The sequence below is a fragment of the Saccopteryx bilineata genome, chromosome 4 (genome assembly GCF_036850765.1).
Source record: "Saccopteryx bilineata isolate mSacBil1 chromosome 4, mSacBil1_pri_phased_curated, whole genome shotgun sequence".
Classification (NCBI taxonomy): domain Eukaryota; kingdom Metazoa; phylum Chordata; class Mammalia; order Chiroptera; family Emballonuridae; genus Saccopteryx; species Saccopteryx bilineata.
This window is the reverse complement of record NC_089493.1, coordinates 254559788-254574082: the sequence shown is the minus strand read 5'-3', so window position 1 is coordinate 254574082 and position 14295 is coordinate 254559788. Positions and strand designations below refer to the sequence as shown.

The window sequence follows — 14295 nt, the reverse complement described above, 5'->3', positions numbered from 1 at the left end:
CCTTTATGAGCTATTATTCTTTGTGCGTGAAAGGGATGCACAAATCTAAACTATAATAGCTATTTACTGTATACTGAAATAATATAATAAAAGTAAAAAAACTATTATCCTAATTTTAAAAAATAAGTCCATTAGTTGAAACTAATTCTGAAAAACTGAATTAATAAAAAAGAAATCATTGTTTTATGTTTGAATGGAATCTAAACAACTACCCCTGATATGTCTTGTCTACAACATAAAGATCTGCAAACTTAACTATGGATTTACAAGTGTTTTCAGCTGGGATGTATGGGAACATGCTGTGAAAACATACAGTTAGGATAACAATTAGAGACAGTGAGGCAGCCTAGGGTGAAGGCCCCGAGCAGCTGAGAGTCCAAGGGTCTCTCTGATCTTGTACTGGAGACAGTATGTGTGGAAACATCAAAACAGCAGGATAAGAATCAGCAACACAGAAATGTTTAGGCTCTCAGAACAGAGATTAGCATGTTTCTTGTCCTTTACTTCACCCTCTGAAAACTTCTGCTGTCTGCTTCCTTGAGGTATTTGTACTGGCTAATAAATATCTGCGTGAGGCTGGGGACGGGGCTTCAGTCCTTTGATCTGCTGACCAGGACTGTGGCCTCCCATCAGCCCCTTGGTGCATTTCATCTGGTCTCTGAGCAGTTTTTGTTGCTGCAACAGGGATGGATTCCTGAATTCAGATATTGTCATGCATAACTTAATCCAAATGTAGAAATGTAACATGACCAAGAAAATATAATTCTTGAAATAAATCTGTACAGAGCAAACTACTATTATAGTGGAATGAAACTTTGAGTTTCTGTCCACCATTATTTCCTTTTTCACCATTTCCTAACTTAATAAGAACATACCGAGTGTCTATCTAGCATGAGCAAATTATAACATCCAGTTAGGAAGGAACACAATACAATTGTTCTTCCTAAAGATTACTCAGCTGACTTAGGAGCCAAGAGTTGTGGAAGTTGGGAGGTGTTCTACAGACTGGCTGAAGGGGCTGTGATAGGTAGTCAGCACAGCCACAGACAGAGAATGCTCCCTAAAAAGCATTATGGTGGCCCCGGATGGGTAGGTATCTCAGTTGGTTAGAGCGCCATGCCAATATGCCAAGGTTGCAGGGTCGAAACAGCCAAGGAATGCATAAATAAGTGAAACAATAAATCGATGTTTCTCTCTCTCCCTTCCTCTTACTCTAATATCAATAAATACATTTAAAAGAATAGTGAAACACCATAGATTTGGGAAATATAGGGTTCACTTATGTGGCTAGAGAAGCATGCATAATGGGATGGAACAAAGAGGAGATTAGGGGAGTGAGGCAGGATGAGGTCCTGCCTGCCAGGACCTCGACCTCACAGTAACATGAATAATACTGTGATGTTTTCTCTAAAGAGGAGAAATAACATGAGAAAATAAACTGAAGAAATTCAGAAATGAGTTGTCTTCCTTAAGAACATTCTCTTTTGCCTGACCAGGTGGTGGTGCAGTGGATAGAGCATCAGACTGGGATGCGGAGAACCCAGGTTTGAAACTCCGAGGTCACCAGCTTGAGCGTGGGCTCATCTGGCTTGAGCGGAGGCTCACCAACCTGAGCGAGGGGTTGGGTTGCTGGCTTGAGCGTGGGATCATAAACATGACCCCATGGTCACTGGCTTGAAGCCCGAGGTCGCTGGCTTGAGCCCAAGGTCGCTGGCTTGAGCAAGGGGTCACTCGCTCTGCTGTAGCCCCCAGTTAAAGCATATATGAGAAAGCAATCACTGAACAACTAGGGAGCTGCAATGAAGAATTGATGCTTCTCATCTTTCTCCCTTCCTGTCTGCTGTCCCTATCTGTCCCTCACTGACTCTCTCTCTGTCTCTGTCAAAAAAAAGAACATTCTCTTTCTTGTCACTAAAACCTAATATGCTTTCATTATTTTTACAAATTTGACTTATATAAGGGAAAATCTTAAGATGTTTTCAGTTCATGTGAATAGAAGAAAAACCATATCTATATTCATTTATTTGGTTGTAAAGCTAGGTTTTGGAAGCTTTAATTCTTTTTTGATGTACTATCAGTGGTACTCACTCGAATCGCATGTGAAGCTTCAAAACTAGTTCAACCTCTACCTGTCAGAGATTCTAATTTAATTGTTCTGGGAGTGGAATGTGGGCATCAGTATTTTTTAAAACTCCTTGGGTATTTTTTAGGTATGAGCAGAATTGAGAATGACTGTGTTAAATTAATATTCTGAGAAGAGACAAATAATACTTTAGGTTGTAAATGGAAAAACAAGTGAGGCACATTCTATTCATAATTACTGGAGATGGGTAATTCAGACTGGTGCTTTATTTAGGTTTTCATTATCAGAGAAAACTTGGAAAAAGGAAAAGGTCAATCCACACTTTAACAAAAATGATAAAACATCACACTGGGTTATTATCTTAAGTTCATTAAAAATTATATAAGGAACAACATTTAAGCTATAATTGTGGCCGTGACCGGAAGTAAAGACTGAAACAAGGGTTGACTTTTGGGGGTTATAATTTTTCTTTTCTGACAAAATTATACAACACTTCAGCCTAAACCAGAGCTATTATGCAAAAAATACTGAATATCATTTGCCCCAAGAGTTTCTCCCATCCTTGTATTCTAAAGCAATTCTCATATGAAACACCTACTTGTGTCAAACATTTTACACTCTCATTTTAAACTGTTCGTTGCTCTAACACTGTTGCATTCTCATTTATCAATGGATTTATATTTAATTCAGATACTTCTGCATCATAAATTTCCTTGAATTCATGATTTCTTGCAGTCAATTTTTTTGTTATAGGCATTGCATGTGCATTATATTTTTAGCATTAAATTGTTATAAGCATCTTATAATCATCCCAAAAACAACTAATAGAAACATTAACTTGATATGGGTTTAGAAGGCTACTTTTATAACTAGTTATTTCATCAGTGAATAGTTTCCTCTTACGATAGCTCAACTGAACTGTGAGGAGTCAGATGATGAGGTTTCCTGTTAACACACCACTTATTCAAGAACATAATGTTAATATATAACGCATAATATCAATTCCCTAGACCATAATGTCCAAAAAGTGAAAACTAGGTTTCTAAATCTTTTTTCTTCTTTAATGAACACAGGTATCTTAACAAATATGAAAAAATAAACTTTATTAATAGTTGTTTCTATGTTTCACATTTCTTTAAGCAACATATAAAATACTTGGAAATTTAAATTTTTCCAAGTTGTATTTCAACTGTTAAAATATTTTGAATGAAAGTTATATGTCCCTTGGAATCTGAAATAATAAAAGGGAATCCCAGAATTTTGAGAAAAGTATAAGTATAATCAATAATTATAGCATTTTTACATATGAAAATCAGCTCTAATTTAAGAGGTAAAAACAAACTATCAATAATTTTGTTTGCTCATATCATGCTTAGTAATTCTAAATAGTGAAAGGCTAAGAAGAAGAAGGGGGAAAAATGGCATCAGAGCAAAAATCAGGATGAATGTTTCCCAAATTCAACTTCTCCTACCTCAAAGAACTTCGCAATTCTATTTCAGGCGAAAAAGACATAATATACTTTTTTAAATAATAGTCTGCAAATAAGACACAAATAGAACTGTATAAATACACATGGGGGCGCAACATTGAAGGCATTATTCTAGTTAAAACTGCAAAGCATTTCTAGAAATTGAGAAATTAGAAGGAAGACATAGGAAAACCAATATTTAATTTTTTTCAAATTGAGGGTGTCTATCTACACATATATGAAAATACCAAGAACTTCCAAATTATCTGAAGAAACAAAACATACTCATATGTGGCTATGCTTATGATTTGACCACGGTCTACACATATATGCACATGTACACACGTGTACTTAGACACGCACACGCGCACACACAGAAACCCTTCCTACTGTAATCTTTGTAGTCGGGCCTCAAGCACAGAAGCCTGTCAAGGGACAAAAAAGAAATCATTCCCTGAAGTGTTCTTACAACCGGTCAAAGAAAGCAGAGCTGGTAAACAGATGTTCTTTGCGGTAAAGATGCAATGATCGCCACTTTATCCCAGCAAGCTTTGAAAAGCATTTCTTGCACAGACCTTCCAGAAAGCTGTAATATATTATGGCTGACAAGGACTTCATAGCCTACCTCTTCAAATAATTTTTGGATAAAATGAAAAATATCGAATAGCAGTGGCTTCTTGAAGACTCTACTCAAGTACATGTTTTTTGCTTCAGCAGCATTAAAACATTGAGCTATCTCTAATCTAATGATAAAAATGAGCTCACTCACATCTGGGAATAATTCCTGGAAAACTTGCTTCTAATTCTGTTCTAATTATGTGGTAATATAGTTAGTACGATGGGAAAAAAATCCTACACGATCCATTAACAACTGCTTTCATTATATCCATATCGTTAGTTTCCATTACAAATCTGCAGTTCAAATATCTCAGTAGTCAATAAAGTTATTACTTTCTATATGGCTATTAAAAGGTTTTAAAATTGATTTCTCAGCTTTACACTACCATTAACTGGATATATCAAAATAGATTAAATAGGTCACTTCAACCTTATTTTTACTTACCCAAATTCCCGTAAGTTATTAGGAAAAAAATTGTGTAAGTCCTATTATTCAATAACTAAAAGGAAGATGTGTATTTAAGTGTCTTCTGACTCAGCTGTCTGAGAGAGTATTGCTAATAATTTTACAGCTCTAAATCTATACTTTGCAAGAGATAGGCTATAATTGAATTTATTGGTCAAATTGTCTTCTACTTGAATGAAAAGAGGAAGTTTTATTTTCAACTTTGGAAAACTCATCAGCTACTTGAGACAGGCTCTATTCCCTCATCTCTAACACTGGAATCCTACTTTAAACCTCTTTCAGTGATGTGAATATACTTAGAAAATATAAAGCCACATAGAACAAATCGTGGAATGAATGAAATACACTTTTGAGTTTTTTTTAAAGTCTCTGAGATGATTCTAAAAAACGACAAAAGTGTTATAAGTCAGCCCTGGCCAGACAGCTCGGCTGGTTAGAGCATCCTCTGAAAGAGCACAGGTTGCCAGTTCAATCACCAGTCAGGGCACATAGAGACACAGATTGATGTTTCTGTCTTTCTCCCTCCCTCCCTTTCTCTCTTGCTAAAATCAATAAACAAAGTTTGTTCATTATAAAAAATAATAGCCTGACCAGGTGGTGGCGCAGTGGATAGAGCTTCGAACTGGGATGTGGAAGACCCAGGTTCGAGACCCCGAGGTTGCCAGCTTGAGCATGGGCTCATCTGGTTTAAGCAAAAGCTCACTGGCTTGAGCCCAAGGTTGCTGGCTCGAGCAAGGGGTTACTCCGTCTGCTGAAGGCCCATAGTCAAGGCATATATGAGAAAGCAATCAATGAACAACTAAGGTGTTGCTACGCGCAACGAAAAACTAATGATTAATGTTTCTCATCTCTCTCCGTTCCTGTCTGTCTGTCCCTGTCTATCCCTCTCTCTGACTCTCCCAGTCTCTGTAAAAATAAATAAATAAATAAATAAATAAATAAATAAATAAATAAATAATGCTACCAGCCAAACCAGACTATGTAAGCCATTCTGTTGAATATCCAAAAGATCAAGAAGCATGATTTACTTGAACCTCTAGGGCAGGGCAAGATCAGACTCCTCTTTATCCACTGTATCAACTTTTATGATGTTTTGCACCTAACACAAACTTAACATATCTATTAATTGAACATATTTTTTAAAGTTTCTGCTATCAAAATTTCAGGGAATAGCAGTCCTCTACTGTTTTCTCTCTTTCTTTGTTCCCTGTCACCTCCACTCATCCCATTATTATTATGAAACTATACAAAAAAATCCTGTGGTCATACTATACCACAAACAGAAGACAAGAATAACAATGAATAGAGATAATGAGTGCTAGAGCTCAGTCAAGGATCTGGCACTAACGCACTGTGTGAGACTGGGTGAGTCAACTGTTCTCCTAGTCCCATCAAATAGAGGCATAGCGTTGAATATTTTCTTGGGTTCTTCCACTTTTGCAAGCAATAAGCAGGTGCCAATCCACAGCCCTGGGCTTGCCTTGCACTCTTCAGATATATGTTAGTATACCACAGGAAGCACGTATGGGGAAAGGTGAAACAAAACAAAAATAATCCGGTATTTTTATTAATTATATTGAACCTATGTTTAAAACTAAGAAATATTATGGTCTTTGAAATAGCTAAATAAGCAGTATAATTAAGAAATACATGAGGGCACTCTAATCAACCAACAAAAATAAATTTGATATTAACATTTTTTAAAAGATTAAACTGTCACACCCCTTTTGTTGATGATACTAATGAATTCTGGCATCTGCCCATGGCCATGTAGGTAATTTTTGTCATTTAAAATTTCAGTGGTGTTCAGTACACAGCTTGCAAGGGCTGCATTCTTCACCTTGCCCCTATATATATCCATAATTTTTCAAGACCAAAACACATTTGGTGGAATGTATATCTAGTTTTTGATAAGCTTGCCGCATATTAGCCATTCATTTCCGGACCTTTCAACTAACCCAAGGATTTTATGTTCTATCTTTTTAATGAAATGCACATTTCCTACTAAGGACATCTACTTCAATTCAAAACTGCAAAACTACTTTAAAATATTTGCAATTAATTAAATTTAGGGAGCTAAATCAATAAGTATGAAACAAGTAAAATTTTAAAAATATAAAATAAAAATTGTAAACTCTCAATGAATAAATTATTGGCTGAAAATCCCAAACTTCAGCTGTTAGTTCTGAAATTACAAATAAGTATTAAAAGGATTATTCTGTTTGTCCTTCCATACCTTCCAGTGAAACCACCTGATGCTGGCCTTTTGCTTACTGACATGTTCAATTATTGCTTTTATAAGAAGTGTTGGTATTTCCCTATTGTCTGCTCATTTCAAGCACCATCTGGGCATTCCTCATTTCTTTACAGCTCAAAGCTTTCTCTTATCTGAAGCTTGACATGAAAAATAGACTCTAGTAAAACTAATTACATTAGATGAAGGAAAAATCTAAATCTCAATTATGGAATCATTAATTCTAAAACCATCAGGTAGACTTATCATATTTGAAGCTGGGCTTCTCCATTCAACAATTTATTTTAAGCTATATTTGCGATCTTTAATATCTTCACTCTTTATCTTTTTACAGCAAGTGTCTCTAACTAATCGGCTCATTTAGTCAACAATTATTCATGAATTACAAATGATGTGCCAGGCATTGATCTATGCTCTGAATTTATAGTATTGAATAAACACAAATGTCCTGCTTTCATTTAGCTTACATTCTGATGGGGAAAGAAGATAATAGGTAAACACATACCTTCAGGTTGAGAGGGGGATGGGAAGATAAACAGAAGAGATGAGAGTGACAGCCACAGAGTAATGCTATTTTTTAATAAAGTAGATTATGGAAGGTCTGGTAAGATGACACCTAAGCAGACAAGTCTGAAAAGAACACAATAAACAACCTGGCTTGGCCCTAGACCTTACTAGCCATATTCCCTTCCTTGGCCTCACGATCAACAGAGCTAATCTTTTGATCCCTTTCTAACCATGGTTTCTCATCTGGAGAACCAGCCAGTGGGTACAGGCCGAAGATGCTGCTAAACAGCCTCCAATGCAGAGGGACAGCCCCCACAAAACCAAATTATCTGACCCAAAATGTCAGTAGGACCAGGTTTAGAAACCCTATCATAGAGAATGAGGCATGCCTGGCCTCTCCAAAACCCTCCACGCCTACTCAAAAGAAAACAACAGCATATCCTCCTTTACTTTAAGAATATCTATGCAGAACTTATTTATTAAAAAGTCTTAAAGCGTCGACCTGGAAATGCTGAGGTCGCCAGTTTGAAACCCTGGGCTTGCCTGGTCAAGGCACATATGGGAGTTGATGCTTCCAGCTCCTCCTCACCTTCTCTCTCTCTCCCTCTCTGTCTTTCTCTCTCCTCTCTAAAATGAATAATAAAAAAAAACAAAAACAAAACTAAACTAAACTTTAAAAAAAAAAAAAAAAGGCCTGACCTGTGGTGGCGCAGTGGATAAAGCGTCGACCTGGAAATGCTGAGGTCGCCGGTTCGAAACCTGGGCTTGCCTGGTCAAGGCACATATGGGAGTTGATGCTTCCAGCTCCTCCCCCCTGTCTCTCTCTCCTCTTTCTCTCTCTCTCTCTCTCTCTCTCTCTCTCTCTCTCTCTGTCTTTCTCTCTCCCTCTCTAAAATGAATAAATAAAATAAAAATTTAAAAGAAAAGAAAAAAGAATAAAAATATTAAAAAAAAAAAAGGCTTAGTGATTCATTAAAGCAAGAGATAATCACTAACCCTTAAACTTCAGTTTAAATAACTGCTTACATATAATAACCATACTGTTGTTCTTTCAAATATCCTATAATTAAAATTTGCACTAATATCAAGAGTCCCCGGTTCAAATTATTGAATTTGTAACACGTGTTCCTACTCTAAGGTGGAGTTTGTACTTGAATGAAAGATTTCAGTCAATAATAACTGATAGGAGGATAGTGAGAAGAATGGAGAACATGAGAGAACTACTTGACTGGCAAGAGTTTAGTTCCCTGTGCAAATATTTAGCTATACACAACTAAGAAGCAAGCAGAAAATTCTACTTGGTTAATTCAGCCTGAGAGCTAAGCACCTAAATAATTTTCAACATTAAAATCTTTGGATTTTATTGTGTCATTGAAAAGTCTGGTTGGTATTAAGGACGTCTATAATTTTAACTCAAGAACAGATCTGCGAAAACTATTTTAAGATACCATCTGTCATGAGATCTCTCCCAATACAAGTGTAATCACAAGTTTAAGAAGCAAGAAAAGACATTCTATTTTGTTTTACTTAAAGCAAATATGGAGATGGAGTTTCACATATCAATCGTAAACATCTCATACACCCTCTAAGAACACTATATCTTAACCATTCTGTCACTGGAAAAAAAGAGCAATGCCTGCTTATCATACTGTCACCATGAAAACAAGTGACAGAATCAAGGAAGCTAACATTGTGAAATGCACTGCATATACTGGTGAGTAAATCAGGCAGTTGGGAGGACACATGGCCAAGTTAAGAATATAAGCTTAGGAGCCAGGATTGAGTCCTTTTACCACCAATTACATAAAGAACGACCATAGGCAAGTTCCTTAAACAATCTATAAGACCAGCTTCTTCATCTGTCAATTGGGGACAATGGTCATCAAAGTTCCCCCTAGCACTGTAGTAAGGATCAAACAAGGCAACATCTGAGAGTATCTGCACTTCACTGGGCACTCCATTAGGAATCAATAATGACTGGCAGCTATTAGTGGTGTAATTAAGTGATGTGAATTAAAACAATTCCGCTTTTTCTTTTCTTTTTTTAATTCCGCTTTTTCTTAAGCATTAAAATCCATATCCAATCTGATTCATGGTAAAGAGATCCCAAATCTTTGCTTACCAAAGCCCCTGAACCCTACAGTTGTCCCTGTGGACATTACCTAAGGACTGTGCACTGGGAGAAGTGACTCCCACTGGGAGGGATCAGATCAGTGCTGGTTCCAGTATTCCCTTCCCCAAACGGCCCTGCTCAGTCTTCTCTACCCTTTGACCTAAGTACTTGGGTAACAAGACAATAGTGGATCAACCGTTGAGAAGGAAAGAGAGGTGAAAGAAAGGAAACACCAAAACAAATGATTACATTGGCTATACTAACATCAACGGCGGGTGATCTACAGCCTGATCGGTGAGAGATTGTTCCTTTCATTCAAGTACCATAAAACTATACAAAATAAGCCTTTCTAGGAATAATGTCAGTTTTCATGTTTCAGAGCATGCACTCCTGATTTTTATGTATTAGCTAGAAAATACTGATGACTAAGGTACCCAATTCATTTAACTGACCACAGTACATTACCCTGACAACTGAAAACAACTTAAGTTTCAAAATCTCCATGAGGCCAGGGAATTGAGACTACTCAACCTGTGAGCTCTGTATACTTCTCTTTCAACACTTGAAAAATGTACCCTGCCAGTCTGAAGAGAGACAAGGTGCTGATTATCCTCCCTGGTTAGCCAAGACATGAAGTAGGTATTTCTGGTGCTAGAGAGTTTAACTTTACATATGTCCTCTTTATGGTAAAGCAGGCTCTTGGGGTTAAAAGAAAGGGAGGGGTAGTGGGCCAAAAAATGCATTAAAAAGCATTTTTCTTCCCTCTTAGTCAATGATCACTTGATTCAATTTATGGGTGCCTAATCTCCGTTTAAGCTCAAATCCTAAGGTACTAAAGCTAATTTATGAAGGCTCTCATTTAAGCAGTCTGAAAATCAGCTTAATAAACAGGTATTACTCACCACCAGCAAGTACCTAATAAATTTGTCTAGACACAGGTGAAGAGGTAGTAAAATTCACTTTAAATAATTTCCATGGAATTGTAGGATCACGTGCTTCTTTGCAATAATGAAATATAAGCGCTCACATAATTCCATAAAAAGGAGTCAGAAACGTGATTATTTCTGTTTGTAGAACGCAATGATACTAAATATTAAGGATGTTTTGCACAATTGACTAAGTTGAATCCTTTCAGGGCAGATTGACTTTCTAAATTATTTTCACGGCTGCTGTAAATATGTTGAAACATTTCTTTGTTTTGAAGTGTCAACCGTTCTCATTAGTCTTGTACCTGGCAAGTCTTAGTATTTTTGAGGAAGGAGAGGAAGCTAAGCTTCCATGCAGAAGGAAGGGAGAGGTTTATGTTGGAGAAGACTGGAATGCTTCGCCTGACCAGGCGGTGGCGCAGTGGATAGCGCGTCAGACTGGGACACAGAGGACCCAGGTTCGAGACCCTGAGGTCGCCAGCTTGAGCGCAGGCTTATCTGGCTTGAGGGGGAAAAAAAAAAAGCTCACCAGCTTGGACCCGAGGTTGCTGGCTTGAGCAAGGGGTTACTCGGTCTGCTGAAGGCCCGCGGTCAAGGCACATATGAGAAAGCAATCAATGAACAACTAAGGTGTCGCAACGAAAAAGTAATGATTGATGCTTCTCATCTCTCTCTGTTCCTGTCTGTCTGTCCCTGTCTATCCATCTCTCTGACTGTCTCTGTAAAAAAAAACAAAACAGACTGGAATGCTTCATCACACCCTCCCACTTGTGCCCCTCCCCATCCCCCCTTAACTCTTACCAGGTATCTTAGTACGCAGGCGAGGAAACGCTTGCTTCTCCGTAGTCACATATACAGTAAGCGCACATAACTACAGAGTGCTCTTTACATTTGGCTCCCCAATATTTTAAATAATTCAATTGCATCCTGACCCCTCCCAATCCATCACATGTTCAAGAAGCACAGCAGAATTCCCATGTTCTCCACTGAGAACTCAACACATGGAAAAAATACCTCAGGTGCAACAGGGAAAAGAATATCCCCATGGCTTCCAATTCTGAGTACAGTGTCTTTTTCTAAACTGCTTGTAAGGGCAATTTATGAGCTCCTGATTGCTATAACATATTGTACTCCTAAAAAGGAAAAACGGAAAAAAAGGTAATAGTAGTTTGGCTCCTTGTTGGCATTCCATTTTTTATAGATTATTATATTGTCTTCAAGCTGGGTTGAGTCTGAAATTAATATAATTAACCTGCTCAGCTACAAGCATCTATTTTCCATTCTCATTCATCTTTTCTCTCTCCCTCTGAAGACAGACTTGGAAAGGAAAGAAAGCTGTGTTCAGAGGTCTAACATTCATTGTTAGTTCCCAGACTTCTGTTCTAGAAGCCAGTATCAGTCGAATGTGAAAACAACTTGAGAAATCACAAGAGACCCTTCCCCACCGACCGGCTTGCTTTCCATAAATAGCACTTACACTTTTCTGTTAAAAATGTTATAAAAACATATAAAGGATATCAGACAGACGAATGATCAGATAAAAACTGGCCTCAAAGGCTTGAATCAAGTCAGGAAACCTCACAGTGAGATGTAAGTGGGAAAGAGGAAATTCGGTATCCAATTTTGGACCAATCATTAATAAAACACAGTATTACAAGCGAAATGGGATTCCAAGTCCCCCGCCCCCTTCTGGCTGAAAGTACATATATCCCTGGTTTAAACTAGAAAACTGGAGGGTCACTCTATTTTTCACACTTGAAGAATAAAATGTAAACTTACCCAAAGTTGGTTTTGATTCTCTTTTGAAGATTCCATTAAGGTCATTAGCTTCCTACTCAAGCTGCACTGACAACCCATACACGTAAAAGGCAAACAACCCAGGACTCCAGTTTCCCATGACTTAGATGGGAATGTGAACACTGGCAGCCTTTGGGCCACATGCAGCACACATACGGGATTGATTTGGCCCACTTGGTGTTCTAAAAATAAGGAATTTTACAAAAACATCCATATTTTTGTCTTCTCTTGGAAATCAGATGTGGAGAAAGTGGCACTACTTTCCCAAATGATCACAAACCCAGCTGCTTCCTTCAGACCAGGCCCGCCCATTCAATTTGCCAGTTTCCACCGCCCCCAACTGTATCGGTTCCAAGTCCCCTCGCGGTATCCAAGTACTTCCTGCCTCCTTACGCATGTGATTTTGGATCCCTGCCCTAGAAGCAGAGAGGTGCGTGTGAATCCCGCTCTTATGTTTAGCCCATAAAGAGGTTTTAGGAAATGAGCATTGCCTTGAAGAGTTGGGCCAGCAGACTCAAATAACACACAAAACCTCATTCAAATACTGTGGGGATCTAAAATAACGTTGAGACCTGAAGGTACTAAATCGTTGTACGTTTATGAATTCTCAAGATATGGTATTAGTACTTAATGGAAAAAAGAGAACTCAAAGGCATCTTTAATTTGGTTCTCATTCAGAAACTGTTATAATTGCCAATGTCAGCATAACTTAATATATGTATGTATAGATATGAAATGGTATTACTGTCATCCTGTGACCATTTTAATACCCAGAACAATAAAAGTAATAAACTTTTAGTTGGTCTTGACTCTAGCACAAGTAGTATAATCCAGTTTATAGATGTTTAGAATAATACTGATAAATTGTGAATGCATATTTTTAAGCTGACTGACTGGCTGTTAATGAACATGCATGCATATGTGTTTATGATGTATTAAAATATTTATATGTTTATATAATGATATCCTTAATTCTACATTTTAAAAAGCAAACATACTGTCATCTGTTTTTAATACTAAAGTCCCAAATAATGTATAACGCAATTATATAATATATATGGGACACTGAATCAATCATGCAGAAATATCTGTTCCATCCAATAATTCTCAAAACCCTCCATTGAATTAATACCGAACTAAAACCAAAGACATATGAACAAACAGTTGCTTGATAAAAGGCATAAAATACTTCAGATTGAGATTATATGTCATTTACTTCACTGTATCAAAAAATATGTTGACTAAAAATATTACAGTGACTCTCCTTATTCCTTTTTTTTAACTACAGAAGAAAAAATATTATATAAAAATCTGAAAAATACCTTAAAATTCTCCTGGATTATCTGACACAAGCAGTACCCTATTAAAATAAGCAAAGGAACAAGAGAACCTTGTCTAGTTCAATTGTGTGTCGTCAAAAACAAACTGGAGGAAGCCGACGCTCACAGAGCAGTACAAGTGTTGTATCATTTGTAACTTGATTCAACTGTGGGGATCAGCCAACCGTATTCTCTCAGTACGGAACATAGTATGCGGAACATAGTACGTATATAGTATATAGTTCAGACATTCCAATCAAATGAGAAGCCCACAGGAAGTTATTCTAACCTAAATGAAGGATACATTCATTTCAAATGTCACACACTTTAAGTGCATATACTTATATTTTTATTAGTAGCCACTCAAATGATTTCCTTCTACTGGTCCCAGAATCTCTTCATAATAAATAAAATGATTATATTGGAGGGTTATTTAAAGGTTAGTTTGTTTCTGTACTTAACGTACATACATATACACACATTTTTCTTTCCCCATGTTAATCCCACTGAAGGGGAAATCAAGCATAGGATTTAGAATCAGTGTCACCTCTCACCCCATTTTAGCATCACAAGTTTCAGTTACCTGCTAAATCATCTATTAAATGGGGGCAGAAGTATAGGGCAGTAGTCATCCCAGAATGGACCCATTCCCATAGGATGCTGGGTCACTGTTATCAGCACTACAGTCCTACTAAAGAGGGGATAAAAACACTTGCCTTTTACCTACAGAAGCTGTGGCAAGA

General features: G+C 37.3%; 1 protein-coding gene across 4 annotated transcripts in view; it reads right to left on the bottom strand.

Moving 5' to 3' along the window:
• SNCAIP (synuclein alpha interacting protein) overlaps window positions 1–14295 on the bottom strand; it is a 166038-nt gene that overhangs the window by 121861 nt on the left and 29882 nt on the right. Inside the window, exon 1 of one of the 4 annotated variants that reach the window (XM_066274183.1) lies at window positions 5989–6058. The exons of the other annotated variants lie outside the window; for them this stretch is intronic. The gene's annotated coding sequence lies outside the window, so the exon portion shown is untranslated. Of the gene's footprint in view, window positions 1–5988; window positions 6059–14295 lie in introns of those variants that run through there. 4 annotated transcript variants of the gene reach the window in all.